The 23,606-nt window shown below is 39.4% G+C and overlaps 1 protein-coding gene and 1 long non-coding RNA gene across 7 annotated transcripts in view; one reads left to right on the top strand and one right to left on the bottom strand.

Annotated features, from left to right (window-relative positions):
* The window catches only part of LOC118350176 (uncharacterized), a 323,534-nt gene that overhangs the window by 12,204 nt on the left and 287,724 nt on the right, over positions 1-23,606 (top strand). For 3 of the 4 annotated variants that reach the window (XR_007413936.1, XR_007413938.1, XR_007413937.1), the window contains exon 3: positions 16,893-17,012. This is a non-coding gene — a long non-coding RNA (uncharacterized LOC118350176). Of the gene's footprint in view, positions 1-16,892; positions 17,013-22,565; positions 22,650-23,606 lie in introns of all 4 variants that reach the window. The other variant, XR_004803487.2, reaches the window with a different exon arrangement.
* GRAMD2B (GRAM domain containing 2B) overlaps positions 1-23,606 on the bottom strand; it is a 110,455-nt gene that overhangs the window by 82,960 nt on the left and 3,889 nt on the right. The window lies entirely within an intron of this gene.

Raw genomic sequence — 23,606 nt, 5'->3', positions numbered from 1 at the left:
TACACAAAAATAAACTCAAAATGGATGAAAGACCCAAATGTGAGACAGAAAACCATCAAAACCCTAGAGGAGAACACAGGTAACAACCTCTTTGACCTTGGCTGTAGCAGCTTCTCACTAGACACGTCACTGGAGGCACAAGAAACAAAAGCAAAAGTGAACTATTGGGATGTCATCAAGATAAAAAGCTTCTGCACAGTGAAGGAAACAACAAAACTAGAGGGCAGCCTAGGGAATGAGAGAAGATATTTGCAAATGACATATCTAATAAAGAGTTAGTATCCAAAATCTGTAAAGAACTTATCAAACTAAATACTCCAATACCAAATAATTGAGTTAAGAAACAGGCAGAAGATATGAATAGACATTTTTCCGAAGACATGAAACATGAAAACAAAAGACACGTGAAAAGATGCTCAGCATCATTCATCATAAAGGAAATACAAATCAAGACCACATTAAGATATCACCTCACACCTGTCAGAATAGCTAAAATTAACACAAGAAACAACAGATATTGGTGAGGATTTGGAGAAAGGGAAACCCTCTTGCACTATTGGTGGGAATGCAAACTAGTACAGCCACTCTGGAAGATAGTATGAAGATTCCTCAAAGAGTTAAAAGCAGAACTACTCTACATTCCAGCAATTGTACCACTAGGTTTTCACCTAAAGGATACAGAAATACAAATTTGAAGGGGCACATGCATTCAGATGTTTATAGCAGCTTCATCAACAGTAGCCAAACTATGAAAATCCATCAACTTATGGATAAAGAAGATGTGGTGTATATACAAGGGAATATAAGTCAACCATCAAAAAGAATGAAATCTTGCCATTTGCAATGACATGGATGGAGGTGGAGTGTATTATGTTAACTGAAACAAGTCCATCAGAGAAAGGCAAATACCATATGATTTCACTCATATGTGGAACTTAAGAAACAAAACAGATGAATATTTAGGAAGGGGGAAAAGAAAAAAAGGAGAGAGGAAAACAAACCATAAGAAACTGTTAACGATAGAGAACAAACTGAGGGTTTCTGGAGGGGAGGTGGGCAGGAGGATGGGTTAAATGAGTGAAGGGCATTAAGGAGGGCACTTATAATGAGCACTGGGTGTTATATGTAAGTGATGAACCACTGAATTCTATTCCTGAAACCAATATGCATTGTATGTTTAACTAACTAGGGTTTAAATAAAAATTTGGAAAAAAAAAGTATTGCAAAACAAATATTTGCAAGAATGTCAAATTATCACAGAAAACAGCTCAAAGTTCATGCTCCATTGATGTCAAATCAGAGGCATCTCTGTGCACAGCTGATGGCTTTGTGATCCAATCAAGAGTTTGGTTCTAAATGACTCATGGTTATTGCCTATCTTGGCTTGGCTAACCACAAAGCAGAATTTGAGTCACTTAGGAGTCATTCATATTAACACTGAATTTGCAAACAATCTGGCTTAATTCTCCCAATGCTTTCTTTAATCAGTTTGCTCTAGAATTAAGAAATGGGTCCTTTGACTCTTCCAGAATAAGAACGTCTCAAGCTGTGGCTTTCATTTTATTAGCCAGTGAGTGAATTCCTTAGAGCCTTGGATATCTCTTGGTTACTAAATTGCCCCGAAGTAGTCTTTGTAATGAAAAAGTGTTGCACACAGCGGAAGACACAAATTAGGTTTAGGACTCCTTTAGTTTTTCATTGGTCATTGCCTATTCTTGTTAACGTGCTGTATTTAAAAGTGTGGATAGAGGTTACCTTTTGGTAACAGAAATGGAAGTAAGAAACGTTCAGGGGTGCTAGAAATGTTCTCTATGTTGATCTGGGAGATGGTTACATAGGTGTTTGCATATATATTAGCAGAGTATACACTTAAGTTTGGTACACTTTAGTATATGTAAGTTAAACCTTAGTTAAAAATAAGTAAAAAGGGAAGAAAAGTCTCAAATCTCTTGAGCCAGCACAGGTTAAAACAAATGTGTTCTGAGTTAATGAAAGAAGAAGCATAACATCTACTTAAAAACTTTTTTTTAATCTTTGATATCAATATATTTTTTTCTACCAGTATGCCTCATGATCTCTCTCTCTCTCTTTTTTAAGATTTTATTTATTTATCCATGAGAGACAGAGAGAGAAAGGCAGAGACACAGGCAGAGGGAGAAGCAGGCTCCATGCAGGGAGCCTGACGTGGGACTCAATCCTGGATCCTGGGATCACGACCTGAGCCAAAGGCAGACGCTCAACCGCTGAGCCACCCAGGCGTCTCTCGTGATCTCTATCTTGTCTTAATCTTTGATATTAAAACTTCAAATTATGGCAGGTGTTTTGGGGTAGGGCTTTATTGCCCACTTCCATTTGCATTTATTTCAGTTTATAACATTACAAAGCTTTTCATTCTTTTAACTTTGCACTTTTGCCTAACTTAAGGAATGTCGGAAGCTTCCTAGGCCATATGAATCATGGCTTATAAATAGTATGTGTCTTCACCTCTTGGTTTCCAGTTTATCATGGGACTGTTCAGTAAGGTAGTTGAGTTGTATGATGAAAGAGATCAAGAGAAGGACAAGGTGTTGTAATATAAAATGGAAACATTGCAAATTAAAACCTTGCAGTTATTTTTAGGAAATATTAGATAGCCTCAAATATTTTTTTTTTCATCTCCCTCCAAAGGGTATTCTACTAATATGTAGCCAATCACACATCAAAGTCACTCATCTAAGGTTTAGGGGAGTTCATGAACTGAGATTTTATGCAATTAAAGAAGGAAGGGGGAAATAGAGACTAAATTTAATCGAGTGCCCCCTATGTGCCAGGCAGTGCACATAGATTATTGAATCTCTACAACAACCTTATGAAGATTGTCTCATTGTATCAATGAAGAAACTAAGATTCAGAAATGGTATGCAAGGCTCCTAATGCCACACAGCTGTTACTTGTTTTGTTCCAAAGCTTGCTCTTTTTATACTGTCTGTGGTGATGTCATAAGAGGTGACATACTGAATTCTTAAGTGATTAAGAGATTCAAAGGGACATGAGAGATAAACTCATCAGTTTTTCTCAGAGACAAGGACTAGGGGACCCAATTATTTTGTGGAAGATTATATTGCATTCATCTAGAAACCACACAGCTCAATTGCCATTTTCTTCTGGGAGCTGCTTCTTTTCTTCTCCCCAACTCCCTACCTCATCCTGCCCCCATAACTCACCATAGACAGAATTAGAATCCTTCGCATGCTACACTGTGTGGTGGGCACGGGAGCCTGGGTTTAAACCTCTGATATACCACCAGGGAGCTCTGTGACATTGGGTAAGTTATTCAACTTCTCTGAGCTTCAGTTTTCTCACTGTAAAATATAGCGGAATCATAGTACCTGTCTCATGGAGTGGTTGTGATAATGAAATGAAATAAAACATGGAAGCCCCTTTAGAATGGGATGTGGCATGTAATGGATGTCTTGTCAGTGTTAACAATTAGCTTTTGTTATTATACCACACAATACTCAATTCATGGTTATTTGTGTAGAGGCTTACCTCCTCCATGAGATGGAAGTGATGTGTTGCACACCTTTGTAATTCTGCCTTTAGTGCCAAGATTAGTGTTTCATAATTCAACACACTGAACAAAGGCCTACAGGATTGATTTCACTTTCCTAGTTAATGACCTTCCACATTATCCACATTGTCAAATTTTCCCAGTGAATGATCTCAGCAAGGAGAGAATCCACACCTCCCAGACCTTATTCTGCTACTCTTGAAGATCCTGGTTATTGCTTTCCAGGCTGGCATTTCTGTCTCCTGAGATTTCTCATTGCATTTAGAAATCTGAAAGTACAGGGGAGTGGCATATGCCCCCAATTCATTTCAGGACTTAGTTATTTCTTTATTGTTTCTTTAGGGGATTAACATCAAGCATGGATTGTCTTTCTGTCCTTGGTATCATGTGGTTGATATAATCTGGGCGAAGATGACAAGCATGTAATTCTTCTATCTGCTTTCTACCTACAGCTTCTCATTTCTGCTGACACTGGTAACTTCAACTCCCCTTATGAGCTGCCATGTGGAGAAGTAAGGCCTTTGGTCTTTTTGCTTGCCTTCACATGGACTCTCTACCAAATACTGCTCTCCTGAAAAGGATGCATGCAAGTCCAAGGCTGTGTTTCCTTGGGTTGTGTTGTGGAATACTTGGGATTTCCTGATTTCAGGGAAGGTTGCTCTTGTTCTTTGGTTTCTTTTCTTTTTTTTTTTTTTTTTTTTTGTTCTTTGGTTTCCACTTAGAAATTTTAATCTTGGCATTTTAATAGTGCTGGACTGTTGTTTTCAAAAGGTTGGTATGTAGAATGTTAAGACAAGTTTTCTAAAAATGTGGATTTCACCTATCAGATCAGACATTAACATTCCATCTTCTTTTGGCCAAGTTGGGAATTTTTTAAATGAACATCAGCACTATTGTTTTAAGAGTCTTTTTTTTTTTTTTTAAGATTTTATTTATTTATTCATGACAGACACACAGAGAGAGGCAGAGACATAGGCAGAGGGAGAAGCAGGCCCTCTGCAGAGAGCCCGATGGGGGACTCAATCCCAGGACCCTGGGATCATGCCCTGAGCCAAAGGCAGACGCTCAACCACTGAGCCACCCAAGCCTCCCTGTTTTAAGATTCAGAGTTCTGTGTCTAACTTTTGGGAAAATGATGCCTATTCTGCTGAGAACTTTAGTAATTTGTTCTTTTCCAGATAGCCTCTTCCTTACTAATAGAACTTACAGGTAAATAGATGCAATTGGAAAACTTCTTACACTTGTGAAGGTTTGGAGACTTTTATATTGCTCAGTGTGAAATTTTGGGTTTGTCCTACTCTGTATCAGAAAATTTGCAGCTGCTTCTAAATAAGAAGAAACTCATCATAGGAGACTTTGGATGTAGAGTTACAACTGCAACTTTATTGAGTCTTGATTTTACGTTGAGAGGAGTTTACTTTAATCTGTATTACATTTTTTCCCTGTTGTCTTTTTCTTCTAGCATCTGAACAGTGTGAGGACTGGTTCATTGTCTCTTGTTGAACTTTCCCTGCCTAGAACCTGTTATAAGTGCCCGATAACTATTTCTTGGACAATAAATGATGACCCTTAGAGGAACACCACATATTACAGCTAGGGTGCAACTTAGAAATGCATTGTGTTCCATGTGGCATTTTGTATGTGGAATACATTTATTCATATAAAGAGTAATGTGAAAAGAATTTAGATTCCAAGACTGGCTCATAAAAGTGAGCTTATCCCATATTATGGATTCTATTGCTTTTGCTACTCTGTCAGCAAACTTCTTCGGCTTCTTTAGGGAATCAGATCATCATTTTAAAAACTGTTTGTAGACTGAAGGCAGTTCTTACCGTATGGTGAACTCCTCACTGAATTCAGGAATGGATTTCCCTCTATGTACTCTCCTTCCTGGGTGAATATTAGCCAAAGGTATACAAAGAGATGAGACTGCTAAGGGGTAAATATTGTCTTCTGTAGGGCTTTGGGGGAGACTCTACCCTAACCCCTGGCTCTGTAAAAGTACTCCCCTCCCATTAAATTCCCCACTAAATTATGAGGACTTCTAATTTCTGTATGTGACTTTTTCAATTTTAGCCGCAATATCCTCCTGTATAATTAATTCAGCCTCCTGAGGGAAATGGTGAAGGAAAACTCTGGAATTAATTTTGAAGCTACTACAGATTCACAGGCCTTGATCCAAAACCCATAGGGCCAGATATGTTTTGGATACAGGGAGCTCTTTGGATAAATAGCTGTTGCTTTGAGTCTCACATCACTTCAGTTCAGATTCCACTAGCAAAGTTATAAAAGTTGTGTGGTTTTCAGAGCTGTTTCTGCCTCAGATTCGCTGGTGGGAGATTGTGGACCTGAAGTGCCTCATAGAGGATTATGCCTCATAGAAGAAAACAATGAAGGCGGTCCTAGTCTCAAAATGCGCTGGATGGGTTCTTGAGCAGCACGGATCCCACTTGGAGATAGAGGAGAATCGCCTCCTTTGAGCAGAAGGCTGAGGACATCTTTCCCGGTGACAATTCACCAGCGCTTCCTGGCTTTGCCAGCTTTTAGGTTCATTAGCTGCACATTTTATTAGTAAATTTCTTGTTCATGAAGCCAGGCTTTCTGAGTTGCCTGAAAGAACTGTCATACTTGGAGAGACTTCTTTCCACTTGGGGTGGGGCGATAGGAAGGCACTTGGATGCCTGGAGCCCCAGTGGAGGTATTGGCAGAAGCCCCACAGATAGAGGAAAAAGCAAGATGCAATCGACAACATCCAGGGAGGGATGCCTGGGTGGCTCAGTGGTTGAGAGTCTGCCTTTGGCTCAGGGCCTGATTCCAGGTCAGGGGATTGAGTCCCGTATCCAGCTCCCTACAAGGAGCCTGCTTCTCCCTCTGCCTATGTCTCTACCTCTCTCTGTGTGTCTCTCATGAATAAATAAATAAAATCTTTTAAAAAGAAAGAAAAGAAAAAGAAAACACCAGAGGAAACAGGGTTTCCTGGGACAGGGTTGGGCCTGAAACCCTCCCTATTCAAGGACCCCCACCTACACTTTTGATTTTCTCTCTAACTGGTTCCACTGTTAGGAAATAGTGACCCTTCCTAAGTAAGCCACCCAGTGTGTTTTGTTAGAATTTGAAAGCCTAACAATGAACTGGAAACTTGCCAATTTACTGTTAGCCCCATGATCCTTATTATCTTATTTCTGTGATTTATACATTTCTGATCTTGTGTGTGTGTATGACTAGGGGTCCTAGAATTATCTCAGTATTTAATTGTCTGAGCCTAACCGGCAGCAGAGATATGATCTGCTCAAGAATATGGTTAGAAAACTGTATAATAATATAAAGTCTCCTTGTTCTATTTGACGGTAAACCTTTCTCTTTAAGTACTAGGTAAAACAGATCTGTATTTTAGAAGTTTCTATAAAGCATTCCCTCTTGTTCTGGAAACTGAGTAGCAAGTTCTGTCCTTCTGCTTATGACTTTTCAGTCATTAACATTGTTCTTTTTCTTGTTTTTTAAACTTTTAGCATTCTAGTATTGATCAATATGTAGTTTGTTAATAGATTTTTTGGATTAGTCTTAGTGTTTAAAACAAGCTTACAAAAAAAAAAAAAAAGTAGAAGTGAAAGGAACTTTTGTTAGTGCCAGTTTATTTTCCATGAAGACGTGTTTGTGAATTCTGTGTTGCTTGGAGCTATTCTGGGAGGTTCACTAAAGCGAACTTCCTAGAATTTTCCCAGAGCTTTTCACATCTGCCCCTGGTCAAGTGAGCAAACTTGAAGGGGCCTTAGAACTACAATAGTTAATTTTTCCAAATCATTGTGTGATTCAGTCTAAGATCATAGTTGTGAAATTAAGATTAAGGTAAATGATCATATCTTGAAATGTGCTGATGATTAGAAGATGAACTTCACTAATTATAACTAATAGGCAAGAATAGATTGTACTTAATCAGCTTTGTGTGTTAAGGAATTAATTCTGAGAATAAATGTGAACCCTTAAAAAGAATCCTTTTTCGTATGTTTCTTCAGTGTATACCAGCCGAATGTTCTGTTCCTAATTGTAAAGCACTGTCATTCCATTTTTCCAAAGGCAAAGTATCTTCTAACTATAAAGCATCTAAGGTATAAGAATTGTCTCCAAGAGTAAAAGGATGATTCTAAGAGCTCACTTTAGGAAAATGGATTTGAGGCTTTTTCATTAAGGTACTTTGGAGACCTACAGTTAAAATTTTAAAGCCCTAATCCTAATAGTCTCCCAGATATTCTATAAGCTAGCTAGTTGTAAACTGTTTCATAACTAAGAGTTATTAATCTGGCTGGCTCATTCTTTGCAAGAAAAAATATTTGGGACTCTGCAAATGTAGAAAAATCCATGGGTTTGTTTCATGGAATGTTTCTTGAGATGCGGAAAAACTTGACACGTCCTATCTGGTTGTATGTTTGAGTCCCCTCTAGCCATTCCCCCAACAGGCTACCCCTGAGCCAACTACCTCACCAGACTCTAAATTGGATAAAAGCAGGAATCATAACTATTTCATTCACCTCTGTGTAGCCAGTGTTGAGCCTCTAGACTGAACACTTGATAAAGGAATGCAGAATGTTGATGGAATCTATCAAAGACTTGAATACCTCTGGCTACAGGGAACTCATTATCATCCACAGCAGCCCAGTTCATTCTTGGGAATTCTGATTGTTCCGAGTTCTCTTTTATAATGGTTGGAATGTCATCTCTTCTCTCCTAGTTATTCCTTCTTAGCCCTCCGGCCATGTATACTGACTCTACCACATGACAAATCTTTAAATATCTGAGTTGACTCTTATGCCCTACTCTCCTGACCTGGCTTCTGAGCTTTCTTCCACAGACTAATAGCTCTAGTTCTTGCATAGCTGACTGGATCTGCCTGTTCACTCATGCTGTCAGAACCCCTGATGGTTCAGGGAAGGCCTGACACTCAGAGGAGTGTTACTTAAGTCTACTTAAGCTACTTGATACCAAATTAACTTTTTAATTTTTTTTGAAGGAAGCCATTTTTTCAGCTTTTCAGAGAAAACTTCTCTTTTAGTCCTAGTAAAACTCTGCCTCCATATAAGGCAAATGATTTGGAAGGCTATTATTATCTCGGAGACAGGTTTACCTGCTAATGGTTCATCAGTTGTGGCTTGTATCTAAGTTGGCTTTCTTATATTCAAGACAGTTTGACTCTTTGTGAAGATAAAACCTGGAGAGTTAGATACAGGGTCCCTCCCTGGGTGACCGATCTCTGCCAGGAATGTCTCTTCCCTCTCCATTGAGCCAATCATTGGTGCTCCCAGTCTGATTCTGGGAAACTCTGATTTCCCTATGTGGCTGCCTCATCTTTAAGGCAGAGCTCTGAAGATTTTGTTTTTTTTTTTTAATTTTTTTTTAAATTTTTATTTATTTATGATAGTCACAGAGAGAGAGAGAGAGAGAGAGAGGCAGAGACATAGGCCGAGGGAGAAGCAGGCTCCATGCACCGGGAGCCTGATGTGGGATTCGATCCCGGGTCTCCAGGATCGTGCCCTGGGCCAAAGGCAGGCGCCAAACCGCTGCGCCACCCAGGGATCCCAGAGCTCTGAAGATTTTGAAAGGCGGCTGCTAACTAAGAACTTGCTTGCAATCTATTTTTTCACGGGGCTAAAAGTACAACTTGGCAAAAAAAGATTTACTGATTTTCATGAACTTTAATATTTACGGAAGTACCATTTAAAGAACTTTTAATGTGGAAGATGCAGGTACACACGTGTGCTAACACATGAGCATCTCTATTAGACATCATCCGTTAGAGAGATACCCTCTTACATCTGGGTCATCAGAGAAACGAAATTGTAAATAAAATAATTAGCTGCAGATATTTTAACCCTTTGAAATTATAGTCAGTTTCTAATTGTTTGGGGGAGATGGGAGTGGTGGGAAGGGGGAGAGGGAGAGGAGGCTAATGGGTGAAAAAAAAGTAAAAGGAAAATGGGGAACTGTGATAAAAGAGAGAGGTAAGAGAAAGTAGAAAGTAGAAGAGAAAACAGAAGCTTTAATCGTTTTCTTGGATGGCATGTGCTTTGAGTCCTGCCCTGTAGTGATAGATTTTGTTAAGTCACTGGTCAAAGTTAAACAATTCTTATGTAACAGAAGCATATTCTAGGAAAAAAACACATCCCTTCCACTTTATTTTTCAAATATCTTCTAGTTGATTTGTGGTAGTTACTGGCTCCCAAAAGAGTTGAGACAGCAAGTAGATTCTTCTAGTCTTCCATGAGATAAGTTCTTACTAAACATTGGCAGTAGAGAAAAGACTGAAATGAGGTTCCTCCCATTTAGAGTTTAAGTCTCAGGATGGCTTCTGTGATCTTTACATCTGGGCTACGGGGTACCTTGGCTACTAAGCACTTCACTGGTATGTCATGAGCTCTGTTTTGGTGATAACCATTTCAACATCTGTACATCTCTAAGGATTCTTTCTTAAATACCACCAGTGAAAGGTAAAAGTCAGGGACCTTTGCACTTTATCTCTGTCCTTTTATTGCTCCTGCGAAAGACATGCCAGCTGATTCCAGGAAAGCACTAAGGGAGGTGCCTTCACCTGGAGGACTGGGGAGTGGAAGACCATGGTGGTGGTAGTAGCTAGGAGTGAAGCTTGGAAATCCTGCAATCACTTCAAAGTGATCAGGCCTAACTGGCCCTGAGGCTATTCCTTGAATCAGATCAACTTTTCCTGGGTCATGGATGTCAGTAGACTTTCGATCTAGGAGCCAAACCTTACAGTTCCCTTGGTCTTGAAACCCTGCAAAGCCTATTCCACAGCCTCTTAGTCCTTCCTCCTTGTCTTTCCCTCAAGAATCTGTGTATCCTTGGATGGTAGTTCTGAAGTCTTGGTTTCCCAGCCCTGTGCAGAATAGAGTTACTGTAGCAAGCCCGACACGGGTCTTCTTAGAAAGGCGTGTTTGCAAGCTGATATTTGGGAACTTAGGTTTTGGGGAGGTTTCCACTTTTCCTAGTTTCATTATCACTCATTGGGCCTATGCTGTGAAAGCAATAGGATTTAGGTTCAAAGCAATAGGATTTAGGTTCAAAATCTGCTTTCCTTCTGGGAGATTAAATTTGGAGTATGTCTGGGCAGAGGGTGCCTATGTAACTAGCCTCCAGTAAAAACCATGGATCCTGCCTCTCGAATGGGCTTCTGTGGTCAGAAACATTATATACCTGTTACATTTTTCTTGCTGAGGGAAGTGGGTATCCTATGCGACCCTTCATAGGAGAGAAAAGGCATAAGGAAGCCTGTACATGGATTCACCCCAGGTTCTACCTGCATCATGACCCAATATAATATGTCACTGTAGTAAATCTTAGCTTTGTGTACTACCATATGCTGAGTTCTGTGAGTGCTTCTACTGAATCTCTGTGTGGGATGGTCTTACGGATCTCTGGCACAAACCCTTTCTTGGAGTACTTATTCTCCACATCTTTACCTTAACCTGGCACAGTTTCAGTGAAAAGATAAAAGGGCAATGTTTTCAAGAAGTTAAGTGGCAAATAAAGAAAATACTGATTTATCATATCTAGTTTAATAAAAATGTGTTATTCCTTTTGAAAATCAGGAGACCAATTTGTTGGTCATAGAAAATTTATTTTTATGCCATGTACTTACAGAACATGAGTTTTTTTTTTTTTTTTAAAGGGATGATTTTTGGAGGTCTTTCATTAGCTTTTTTTTTTTTTTTTTTTTTTGCTTTTTTTTAAATAAAAGTTTTGTTCAAACAATTCATATACCATGAAATTTACTCTTTCAAGGTCTCCAATTTAATAGTTCAGAGTTGTGCAACTATCACCATTAATTCCAGATCATTTTCATCACTACAAAAAGAGACCCTGTAACCATTAGTACTCAATCTCATTGTACTTTCTCCTAGCCCCTGGGAACCACAAATCTACTTTTATCTCTGTAGGTTTGCCTATTCTGGACATTTTATTTAAATGAAGTCATGTGGCCTTTTGTGACTAATTTCTTTCATTCGTGTTGTGGCATGGAATAGTACTTCATTTCTTTTTCTTTTATCCAATTAATATTCCATTCTGTGGTCATGCCACATTTTATTTGTCACTAGATGGACATTTGGGCTGTTTTCACTTGATAGCTATTATGGATATTCACGTACAGGTTTTTGCATGGACGTGGGTTTTTAATTCCTTGGGCATATATTTAGGAGTGGAATTGCTGGGTCATATTATAATTCTATGTTTAATCTGTTGAAGAACTGCTAAGCTGTTTTGCAAAGAAGTCCCCCCATTTTACATTTTCACCAACTTTGTAGGAAGGTTCCAATTCCTCTGCATGATTGCCAAACATGTTATTTTTTTGGTCTGTTTTAGTCATTCTAGTAAGTGTGAAGAGGTACCTCCTCATGGTTTTACTTTTCTTTTTCCTAATGACGAATGTTGAGTACCCTATTGCATCTTATTGGCCATTTAAAGACCTTTGGAGAAAAAAAATTATTCATGTCCTTTGCTTGTTTTTTAAAAAATTAATTAATTAATTAATTGATTGATTAATTTTAGGTCGGCTCCACCCCAAGCTTGCTGCCCACTGTGGGGCTTAAACTCATGACCATGAGATCAAGACCTGAACTGAGATCAAAAGTCAGATGCTTAACTGACTGACCCACCCAGGTGTCCCACCTTTGCTTATTTTTAAATGTATCATCTTTTCATTATTGAGTTATATGAAATTTTTACATATTCTGGATACTAGACCTTCAGCAGTTACATGATTTGCAAATATTCTCGTCCATTCTGTGGATTGTCTTTCATTGTCTTAGTGGTGTCTTTTCTGTTTAACTTTGATGAGAACCAATTTACTATTATTTCTTTTGTAGCTTATGCTTTTGGTGTCACATCTAACTCTCACATCAGATATCAAGCACTGCACTTACTTTAGAAGGTCTACATCCATTAGCCCAATTCTGTTACTCCACAATGGAAGGAGATTAAGGATTACAAGAGATGGAGCATAGTCAAGTAGGAAGAACATGGGATTTAGAGTCTTTTTTTTTTTTAATTTTTAATTTATTTATGATAGTCATACAGAGAGAGAGAGAGAGAGAGAGCGAGAGGCAGAGGCAGAGGGAGAAGCAGGCTCCATGCACAGGGAGCCCAACGTGGGATTCGATCCCCGGTCTCCAGGATCGCGCCCTGGGCCAAAGGCAGGCGCCAAACCGCTGCGCCACCCAGGGATCCCCGGGATTTAGAGTCTTAAGATGCAACTCTTATATCTTGGGAATTAAGTACTTCATTTTTTTTAAACCTCAGTTTTTCTCACTGGGAAATGCAGTAATAATAGTTCCTATTTCATAAGGTTATTGTGAAGTTTGAATTAGCTAATTTGTGAAAAGGGCTTAGTACTGTACCTGGCACAGAGGAGGCATATAATAAGTGTTAAGTTGTTGTCATTTTTATGACAGGATTGTGGAAGCAAGGCTGGCCCATACCAAGAATTACCTAACAGAACTATTGTCATCACTCTGCTCTTCACCATGCATTTTGAAGAGCTGCAAAAGTTGTATAAAACTACAGGTTTGCTTATGGTTATATAGCCTTTGGAACCATGGGAAAATCTAATAGGCCCATAGTGTTCCCATAGTGTTTATTTCTTTTTAATTCGAGAATGAACAATGCTTTTGCTTTTTGGGATCCAAATAAGAGACCAAAAACCGGTATCAGCGTGAGTGAATGTTTCATCACAATGTGTTCTTTTTCTTACTTATCATTAATTAAGCGCTATTTATAGAATTACAAGGAAATTAACAAAACTTCCCTATCATTCAGGTATAAGAATTAAGAAAGGTGGTTTGATATTTCCATTAAATATTTACCATGCTTTATGGCATTACCTCAGAACTTACATATTAATGACCTGATCATTTAGTGTTTGCATGTACAGAGTAGTTTAGGGCCACCATAAAACACACTCTGTTTCATTATTGGAAACCCAGAAAGTTTGTTGAAAGTTCAAAGTCAAGTCAGCTTCTCAGTCAGCTACTCCTACAAGCTGACAAAGGAGGCACCTTCCAATAGAGTTGTGCCTTTTAATTCATAATTAGGTTTCCTACTGTGGACAATTCAGCAAATAATTAAAACCCTTTTGAAAAAAAAAACAACAACACATAGTAAACCTATGCCATGAAACATTTAAATACAGCTAAATGGTTCCCTGTTTTAGCTATTTCTAGATTAATTTTCAATCCAAAAAAACTCTTAGAGATTACTCCCACCCTTGCTAAAGGACAGAAGGCTATATAATACCTTTGGGGAATATCGAGATGTATCACACTGTCTTTTCCAGTGGAAACGAGGCAATTTAGTACATTATCTAAAGCACAACGTTGTCATGGAAGTGGAAGAATGACCAGGGAGTAAAATATAGAAATCAGCCTAAAGTGTTGTAAATAACACGTATGCAGGGCTCGCCTATGCTAGATCAGTTTCCAAACACTTCATGAGTAGGGTAACTCATTCAATCCCTATGGGAACTCATGAGATAGGAGCTCTTACCCCTCCTTTAAGAGAAGCAGAAATGAAGTACAGACTTGCCAAACCACTTCAATGAGATGGGACCCCATGTCAGCCTAGTTATTCTTTTTCTTTCTTTCTTTCTTTCTTTCTTTCTTTCTTTCTTTCTTTCTTTCTTTCTTTCTCTCTCTCTCTCTCTTTCTTTCTCTTTCTTTCTTTCTTTCTTTCTTTCTTTCTTTCTTTCTTCTCTCTTTCTCTTTCTTTCTTTCTTTCTTTCTTTCTTTCTTCTTTATCTCTCTATTTCATTCTTCTTTTTAAAATATTTTATTTATTTATATGTTTGAGAGAGAGAAAGAGAAAGTGCACATGTGTGCAAGTCGGGGAAGGAGAGGGACAAACTGGTTCCACACAGAGGAGCCCAAAGCGGGGCTCGATCTCAGGACCTGAAATCAGGACCTGAGCTGAAACCCAGAATCAGATGCTCACCAATGGAGTCTCCCAGGCGCCCCATGTTGCCGCTGTTCTTAACTACTGTTCTATGGTACTTCTCAGCTCAGAGAGGAATTATTATTGGTACAGCAACTTTTGAATTTCAGGAATCTGTATTTCTTCAAAACTCCCAAAATGTGGGATATAATATAGATAAATAAAAGATTCAATAATATTTTTCTTCTCCTTTAAGAAAGAAAATAAAAATACCACCTTTATCTATGTTTTACACTAAAATTAAATTCTACATTAAATGTTATATATGATTCATGAATTATACGGTTCATGTAATGTGATCATCCTGTATAAATGAAAATATGAATGTTCCAAAAAATAACATATGCATGTAGAGGTTATGTTTTCTTTCCATGTATTCTAGGAATCAGTCATTTTGGAAGTATGCATTCATACTGTACCTTCCAGTATAGATTTGTTAAGATTCTAGTAGGATATTATCTCATTTCCTGATATGATGAAGCACCAATGATAATATTTGAGAATTAGTCTTGGTTGAAAAATGTGTATTTCAAGGGATCCCTGGGTGGCGCAGCGGTTTAGCGCCTGCCTTTGGCCCAGGGCGTGATCCTGGAGACCCGGGATCGAATCCCACGTCGGGCTCCTGGTGCATGGAGCCTGCTTCTCCCTCTGCCTATGTCTCTGCCTCTCTCTCTCTCTCTCTGTGTGACTATCATAAATAAATAAATTTAAAAAAATGTGTATTTCTGTTAACAGCAGCTACTGGGGCAGATTCAGTTTTGGAGGGCTTATAGTTTATATGATATGAGACTTCTTTTAGAAAAAAAATTGATAATTAGGTGCAGATAGAAAATATGAATTAGAAGAGGTTAATTCAAGTGATCAGCCTGAAAGTTCAGCTTCATTAGCTTTGTGGTAAATCCACCACTTCAGATAGTAACTAAAGTAAATTTTAAATTTCATAAGAATAAAGTAATCCCTGAAAAGAATTCACTTTTTTCCCAGAAGAAGCTTATAATTAAAAAAAAAAATCATCTATCTATCTATCTATCTATCTATCTATCTACCTATCTATCTATCTCTCCTCATTGTATTTTTTCCCCTCCCTTTAATTTTTCCATTGTCTGGAAAAATCCTCTTAATGGTAGATTTCTCCATTTTGTGAGACGAGGAAAAGGAGTGGGTCAGTGATTTGTTGCATGTCACAGAAGCCTGTCAGAGCCAGGCTTGGGCTCTTTCTGCTTAACCTTTGGGTACATGAATTTAGAGAGTTAATATTCTGAGTACAGACATGAAGAAGCTTCTTTTCATAGTGTTTTCACTCTGATTTTACTTGGGAAGAAGCAAAATTTGCATCAAAGGCATAGCCCAAATTCTCAAATTCCTGAGTAAAGAACATACTTTAACCTGATAAACCAGTCGCCCTGTTGAAAAAATGTTTCATTTTGACATGAGGCACAATTTGACCACTTACACTTGTGTTTTTTTTAATCATATTTTTTTCCCCAGAAAAACTGTAATTTTGAGAAAACTCCTGAACTCAATACTTTTTTGACCTTTATTACCTTATTTTCATGTTCCTTTAAGGTCATCATAATATGAACTTCAGCCATATGGGAAAAATGCAATAGCCTGACAACTGTTTGGAGTACAGTGCTGTAAGGAGGAACCACTTAAAGTTTAGATCTTAAAGTTTTCATGGTTTCTACATCTGTTCAAATATATAAACAGAAATATGTGTTATTTTAGGTTTATGTACTGCCCCCACCCTGTGTTTAGCTTTAAGTCATTTATAAGTTATACAAGAATATATGAGGATAAAGAAAAAAAAAAAAAAACCCTTAGAGTTGACACAGGGTTGTGTGGGTAAAGACTTCCAACTGTGTTGCTATGGTAACATTTCACCTACTTTGTAACTATAATAGTTAAACATTCTCCAATGCTTGTATTCACCAGGGACAATATGTTATCCATACCTAATCCTCAAAACAGTCTTCAAATGTAGGTACTACTTTTCCATCCTACAAAAGAGAGAGCTGAGGTTTAGAAAGTTCAGGTGACTGGACTCAGGTGACACAGAACGTGCCAGCACTGTGATCACATACAGGCCCGTGCAACTCTAAGCCTTCTGTCCTTTCAGCATACACTACTTTCAGATTAGAAATAGGTGTCAGCTTTGGTGTCACCCCACAGCTCTTGTGGTTACCAGCCTCTAAGATGGCTCCAAATAATCCCTCCCCCTCTCTTGGTATTCTCACCCTTGTAGGGTCCCCTTCTATACTGAACACACAGGGCTGACCTGTTAACCATAAGATCTTGCAAAAATGGTGGTGTATTTTCTGAAATAGGTCATAAAGGACATTGTGTCTTTCAGGATCCTGGCTCATGAATCACTCCCTCTGGAAGAAGCCAGCTGCCACATTGTAAACAGCCTCCATCCAAGTGGAGAAGAACTGAAGCCTCCGGCAGACACTAGCGCTAACCCACCATGTGTGTGAGTGAGTCACTTAGAAATAAATGCACCTCCCTCCCCACCCCCCAGCCCCAGTCAAGCCTTTGGGTGTTTGCAGACTTGGTTGAAAGCTGGCTGCAACCTCACAGGAGTCCCTGAGCTAGAACCACAAAGTTCTTTACTTCCAGATCAAAACCCACAGATAGCTGTGTGAGGTAGTGAATGCGCATGGTTTTAAGAGGTGAAATTTTGGTGCAACGTGCTGTGAAGCATTTAGTGACTTATACAGCCTTTGTCGGCCTTTCTTCCTCATTTTAGAGTGAGCCTCCTTGTTGAATTCATGTTCATGTAAATGACTGATTTGGAATTGGATTTGTCTCTGGATGGTGGGTAGTGTGGAATCACGCAAGGTTCAGTGGGCAGAGCTGGGGTGGTGAGGGTGATGCACAGCCACAAAGGAGAAATGAATACTTTTTGCTCTCCAAAGGTGGCATGTTGAGAGTAACTACTAACTCAGAGTTTGCATCAACTGGATCCTATTTCTGACAGGAAGAGAAATCAGGATGATGTTATTTCTGGATGGTGTTTTATTTCATTCACAACTTGGGACAAAATTAAGCTTCTGACTCTCCTTTTTACTCTTTGAGGAAAGTGTATCTGCCTCTGCCTCATTTCCTTGTTCTTCCTCCCCCTCTGTGTCCTCCAGGGTTCTTTTGCCAGTTTGGAATGTGTTCTTCCCTTCCACAGAGAAGAGCAAAATGCTATTTCTTCAACATTGGGTTCTAGCTCCTTCTCTCTTTGTTGCCCTTTTGCCTCACACTCAGCTCTTCTCTTTCATTCCTTTTTAAAAGTATTATTTTTATTGAGATGTAAGTGACATATGATGTTGTGTAAGTCGAAAGTGTGCAACCTGTTGGTCCAAGACATTTACATATTGCAATATGATTATGGCAATAGAGGCAGTAGAGTTAGCTAACACTTTTATCAGGTCACATAATTACGATTTCTTTTTTTGTGCTGTGAACTGCCTTTCCTCTGGCCTTGCTTTACCACTTGGAGGCTGGGCTGACTCCCTTTGCTCCACTTACCTGTGCCCAGTCCTCCCCTACGCAAGACGCTCAAAATCCTGTTGATGTGTGTCTTCCTCTGATTTGAGCAACATAAGAAATGGGCCACCCTTATTTTATTTACCACCAGATTTCTAGTGCTGTACTGCCTGAGAAATACTTGTTGATTTAGTGCTGTTGGCAGGAGATGTTATTCTAGGCAAAGAGAGAGAGCAGGGGAAGAGGCATGCAGGTATGAAAGTGTGTAGTGTGTGTGAGGGATTATTCATTAAATTAAAAACCAATGCTTTATTACATCCCTTTTTTTTCTTTTATATCTAGTTTAATTCAATTTCACAGTAACTTGAGTTTATTTTTAAACTGAATTCAATGTGAAAATAAATTAAAATTAAGTTTGCACTTCAATTTATGGAAACAGAAATCTCAGCCTCTACAGCTCCCTATAACTTCCCCCTCTCTTTTCCCAATTGCAAGGATAAAACATTTGGGACCACAGTGAGGCAAATACTAGTTCAGGTCTAATAATAAATCAATGTGGAACAGTGAGAGGGTCCAGGACCGTGAGTCAGAAGGCGTGATACATCATTTGGCTTTGCCTCTGGCTGTTCTCCTGCATCGAGCCCCTTCCTCCCTTGTGTGCCTGGATCCTCTGCTGAGCTTCAGCCTTCTTGAGACCACTTCAGCAGCACCCCAGCAAAGATCAGCTTTGCCTCTCAACTCAGAGGAGCTCTGTCACCTACCACCATCTGACATTTATTGTTGTCTATTTTGTGTCAAGACATGCTGACTGGTTGGTGAGAAATAAGGCAGCAGGGGCACCTTGGTGGCTCAGTCAGTTAAGCATCTGCCTTTGCTTTCAGCTTAGGTCATGAGCCCAGGATTCTGGGATCGAGTCCCCCATCAGGCTCCCTGCTCAGCCACAAGTCTTCTCCCTCTATGTCTCCCCCACTGCTTGTGATTTCTCTCTCTCTCTGATGCTGTCTCTCAAATAAATAAATGCAATCTTAAAAAAAAAAAAAGAAAAGAAAAGAAAAAAAGAAGAAGAAGAAGAAACAAGGCAGCAAAGTGAAGAAAGACAAACCCAACAAGAGTAATGCAGTATGTGATAAATGCTGTCATGGAAGTAAACAAGATACAATGTAGCACAGAAGAGGGTGTCAAGGGAGGCTTTCTGCAGGCAGGGATATCTGGTCCAGTTTTGAAGGACAACATAGAATTTCCTCCGCTGGACTGTTGGGGGCAGATCAGAAGGTGCAAAGGCAGGTCCAGCGTGTGTGAGCTTCCTGCAGTAAGACATAGGATCAGGGAAGCCAGCCAGGCCACAGCCAGCATTTCCCAGTGTCCAAAGGACAAGTCTGGAGGCTCATACCAGTCAGACACCGGTATGACTTCACTGCTCCTGCTTCTGGGTTGATTTTCCTTTCACAGGTGTGTGTTTGGAGTGAGATGTATTCATGGCACATTGTTCTGCTCTGTTGGGTTTATTGAAGTAATAAAATAGTTTTTTTGTTTGTTTCCAGGAGAGTCCTGACAGCTATTAGTTTTTCACATTAGGGAAGGTTGATTTTGTGGCACTAAACATTTGACACGTGCACTTATTTCTAGATGTAAGTTTTGAAACATGGGGATTAGCTGTAAACACGCTGAGGGAAATTCTAGATTGGACAGTTAGGCTGGTAATTTAATTTTCATAGTACATGCACATTGCTTGCCTTGTGCCTGGGGCTGTGTCTGTCACCAACAGAAATTGGACCCTCTGGAAACAAGAGTTGGGTTTTCAGCCATTTATTTACTTTGCAAGGCTCTCTTCTCATGATAGTTTATTCTCTACACCAGATGCTGGAGGTAGAGATGAAAGGATGTATTATTGCTGGCCTCTAAGAGTTCTAGGCAGTGAGTAAGTATACCATGATTTCTCTGTGGTTCATCCCTATTGCCTTATAATAACCTCGTTAGAACATTTGCTGTGGGCCTGGCACTTTATGTATTAGTCTTGTTGAATATTATCTGCAGTTCTGTCATTGTTCCCATTTTACCATTAAGGAAGGTGAAGCACAGGGAGTTTATACCACTAGTAAATGTTGAAATTCCCCACGCAGTCTTCCCTATAGAATACTCCTATACAAAGATTATAGAAAGCATTCCATAACTGCTTGTTAAATGAAGTGGGTAATTCCCTTTCACCACTCCTGGAAAGTACCTAGGACAAATACCCTTGTCTTTTTACAAACAATTTTAACTGAAACCCGAATCACATAATCGATCAGCATAGAATCAAGATCCCAGATAGGTCTCCTTAACTTTGTTCTTTCAAAGTTAGTTTCTTTCAAGTTTCTTTCAAAGTTAAGTTTTTTCAAAGCCTACTTCTGAAACCAGTGTCCCCTCTGGGGTTGGAAAAGTTACCCTGAGTGGGCTGAAGAAACTGAATGAAATCACCCTTGTGGACGGATTTGATATTTTGGAAATAGCCCAAATAATTTAAAGCCATGCCAGGGGAATAAATTGGTCAATGAATTTGGGTAATGCCATTGTGGCCACCTATCTGGCTGTATCTTCACTACCTGAACTAATTTTGTTGGCTTAATTTTGCTGTACAAGCACAATAGAAAACTTCATTTCCTTTTTCTGTTCCTTTCTTCATTATCTAAGCAATGTAGAGAGTAACTACCATTATCCATCTACCAGAGCAAAAAGCCACTAAGGTTTGTAAGGTCACATCTGTAAAAATTTCCCATGAGTAAGTCACTGTGCAAATAGTTTTTTTTAGTGCTGTTGGCTATAAAGAAGCACTCATTCATCACTCCTGTACTTCTTGGCAGCGCTAGCCAATTTGCCCTCTTGGAAACTCCATATAGTTACCCATGGAGGCAACTTCTAGAATCTGCAACTGAGGTACACTTGCCTGACTTTTTGTTAGACATGATACTTACAATTTTTAGCTGATATTCACTGATCTCTTCACATGGCAATAATTTTATAATATTTTCAATAAAGACATAACTTAGTCTTTTCTCTAGAAAAACCATAATTTTGATTCATGGCTAGACATTTTCTTTTGGATTCTAACCCACTCTTAATAATGTCATGTTAATATGTGATCTATTATGGGACACAAAGGCAATTGCTCTTTCTAGTATTACCTTGGGTTTGTGTCCCATAAACATAGAAATTCTGATAAATTGTACAATTACTACCAAAAAAGAAAAAAAGTTTGGTGTACTTATAATGATATCAGCTGCATTATTGAGTTTATAGTCCTAACAGGAGAGAGCTTCTGTTTGGCATTGGCATTAAATAAGAACAGAGTCCACCACTTAGAATTTATACATCTGATGACTGGAAGAGTTTACCAGACACTAGCTTCCAATCCTGTACATTTCCAGTCTTGTCTTTCTTTCACTGTCTACATACTGATAAACGGTTCCTGGAAGTCATATTCATGTCATGATATCACCTCTGCCCTTGGTAGCGGGGATATTCCAGGAAGCCAGGTTGGCTAGCTACAACTTATGCACACGTAGCAAATCACATAATAAATGCCACGAATCCCAAACAACCTCCCCTTAGCTCATAACATCAGAAAAGCCCTTGCCCATCAGACTGGAGGGCAAATGTGACAGAAAATTGGGAGTGAGGAGAGAGCAGTCATAATTGTAGTTAAAATATTATCTGAAAGGTTTGCAGAAATATATGACTCTGTGAAGAGCTTGCTACAGACACTCCCAGGGCCTTGGAAGGGGCCCATATAAGGGAGGGTAGAAGCTTAAGCTTCGTTGACTTTGTAATAAATACACCCCTTCTGACAATCCATTCTGATAAGTGGTTAGTATAGGATATGATACCAACAAATAAAAAGGGCAGCTACTTCTGAGGAGTGGAAGTAGAAAGTCTCCCCAAATATCTGAATAGACCTTTCTGGAGGTACATAATGAAAGATGAATAGAAATTTTTGAGGCAGTTGGCGGGGGCGGGGGGGGGGGGTGTTCCAGCATGTTCAAAAGTGTGGTGCAAGGATAGCACATGTGCACTGAGAGAATATTGAGTGCTTGGTATAAGTAGACTGTGGGGAAGTGTCTGGAGATGTTTGGGAAAGAGACTGCAGGTCTGTTCTCTCCTGGCCAGGTTAGCTACTGGGGAGTTCTGTTCTCTGGGAAAATTCTAACCATCCTATAAGAGATGCCTATTCCTGCATACTTTACCTGCTCATTCTCACTTCCACGGATGCATTTCACTACATCCTGCCATACTTCACTATCTCTTTGCTTTCTGACAACTGGCCCTTCACTCTCCTCTGAGGCTCAGCAGAGTTCTCAGGTCCTGCTGGTAAACCTTACCCACTATAAATAGAGGTACGCCATTCACTGAAATACTCCACCCTTAGAACACTACAACTACTACTACTATATCCTCTTAACACAGTCTCACTTTCTTTTGACTATTACCTCTTCATCCCTTCTCCTGAAGAAGTAAACCTACTTCCCAGAAGGCTGCTCCCTCCAGGTTCTAAATATAACCCTTATCTCTACAGCTCCAGAGAACAGGAGCTGGAACCATGGGCTCATCTAGTGAAAATGGGTCATAATATGACATCTACAGTGTTCCTCTTCTTCAGGTACGAAAAAGTGCTCCTGTTGTTTCCCTACAAGCAGAAGTGGGTGTGGCTAAGAAAAATCATGGCTATTGGGAGGGGAGAGGAGGACCAACATTTCCTTTACCATTCACTGGTGGCAGCTGGAACAGTAGATGAACAAAAACAGAATTATTGGGGCCACCGGGCGGAGGCATAATGCATGTGACTGCAGCACTTCCTTGGGCCTACAGTGGTCATTGTTGACTGTAACCTGGGGCGACCTCCAAACAAGAGCACTGAGGGAGTCTGAGCAGGCCTGGTCTGGTCCCACCCTGGTCCCACATTCCAGCTTAGTCTGCCTCATCTTTCTGGATTTTTTTTTTTTTTTTTTGGATCGTTTCCACAGGCAAGGTCAACAAAAGCAAAAATAAACAAATGGAACTGTATCAAACTAAAAAGCTTTTACACAGCAAAGGAAACCACCAACAAAATGCAAAGGCAACCTACTGAGTAGGAGAAGATATTCACAAGTGATATATCTGATAAGAGGTTAACATCCAACATATATAAAGAACTCCAGGGCAGCCTGGGTGGCTCAGCAGTTTAGCACTGCCTTCATCCCAGAGTGTGATCCTTGAGACCCTGGATTGAGTCCCATGTCAGGCTCCTTGCTTGGAGCCTGCTTCTCCCTCTGCCTGTGTCTCTGCCCCTCTCTCTGTCTGTGTCTCTCATAAATCAATCAAGCAATCAAAAAAAAAAAAAAAAAAAAGAACTCCAACTCAATAGCACAAAAAACACACAACCCCACTATCTAAAAATAAGAAAAAATTAGTAACTCATCTTCCCCCTGCCTCCTGCCCAAAAGGGTCAGAAATCTATAAGAAGGTATATTATAGAAAAGGAAATTAAAATTAGCAACAAACATGTTGAAAAGATGCTCCTTTTGTATTAATAAGGGAAACGAACATTAAAACCCCATTGAGATGCCATTTCACAGCT

Source organism: Canis lupus, chromosome 11, assembly GCF_003254725.2.
Source record: "Canis lupus dingo isolate Sandy chromosome 11, ASM325472v2, whole genome shotgun sequence".
NCBI lineage: Eukaryota > Metazoa > Chordata > Mammalia > Carnivora > Canidae > Canis > Canis lupus.
Note: the sequence above shows the minus strand (reverse complement) of the source record. Positions and strands in the feature narration are given on the sequence as shown.